Consider the following 1,237-nt stretch of genomic DNA (forward strand, 5'->3'; position numbering starts at 1 on the left):
ACAGGGTCTCCTGAGTTGTAGGTGCTAAGAATATGTATTTGATTTAGGTGTAACAGAGAGGAAGAGCAGCCAGGCTTGATCTGAAGATAAGAAGAAGCACTACTTCTGGCACTTTTTAATTAAAACAAACTAGAAAGGAGTGTGTGGGAGGAGAAGGTGCCTTGCTTTCAGTTTGCCTTTAGGTTCCAACAACTGGTTGGTTAGGTAGTTCTGTGCTAGATTAAAGAGGCCTCTAATAACTGATAGTCCCTCCCTGTGAGGAGATTTGTGTGTTGTAATTGCCTTGCCTCTCACATTGTTTTTTTTAAGAAATTAAGCCAACTGAGCTCTTTAAGATTCTCAGTGTAAGATACTTTCTCTCTTGGAGTAATTTCTGTGGGTTTCTGCACGCTTTGTGGTGTCTCTGTATTGCTTTGCAAAACAGATACCCCAACAATATGCAGAGTTTCACTACTGAGATCTGCAAACCCTTAAAATTATTTTTTTTTGTGGAGGTGCTGACACATGCAAAGCAGATTTAAGCCAACTCTTAAGATCTGGCTTTTCTTAAATACTTAAATAACTTGTGCAAATGTCTTAGAAGTGGTAGACAGCTCTTCTGTTCTTCATTTGCTTTCTCAACTGCACTATGGAGTCTCTAAACCACAGAATAAACACCATTGCCCCATGAGAAGTAAATTCTCTTCATTCTAGTTTGTTGATCAGATGAGCAAGTCCTTTTGGTCATAGTGTGCCACTCGAAATGAGTGTTAAGTGCCTGTGTAGTCTGACTTCTAACTCCTTGTCCATGCCTGATTTGACCCACATGGTGTGGGTGAAGGTGCCTACTATGCCCTTGGGAGGCCACATCTGGGGTACTGTGTGCAGTTCTGGGCTCCCCAGTTCAGGAGAGACCAGGAACTACTGGAGAGAGCCCAGCAGAGGACTACAAAGATGTAGCCCTAGCAGTGTAAGGTCTAGGCCATGCTGGTTTTTAATCTCTGACACAGCCACCTGCACCAGTTACTTCAGTCCAGCTAGTGACAAGCAGTTGATGAACCATTGGAGCTACTCTGGATGTTAATAACATTCATGCAAATAGACTAGAAGCTCTGTTTCCCTGAATCACTTAAAATTTAGAGCTCAGAGATAGTTTTCAAGGTAGATCACTGATGTTAGTTGAAGGATGTCAAGCTGTTAAACGGGAAATAGTCTTAGTTAGATAGTTCTATGGTTATTTAACATTCATTAGTGCAGG

The sequence above is a fragment of the Merops nubicus genome, unplaced genomic scaffold (genome assembly GCF_000691845.1).
Source record: "Merops nubicus isolate BGI_N331 unplaced genomic scaffold, ASM69184v1 scaffold22779, whole genome shotgun sequence".
Taxonomy (NCBI): domain Eukaryota; kingdom Metazoa; phylum Chordata; class Aves; order Coraciiformes; family Meropidae; genus Merops; species Merops nubicus.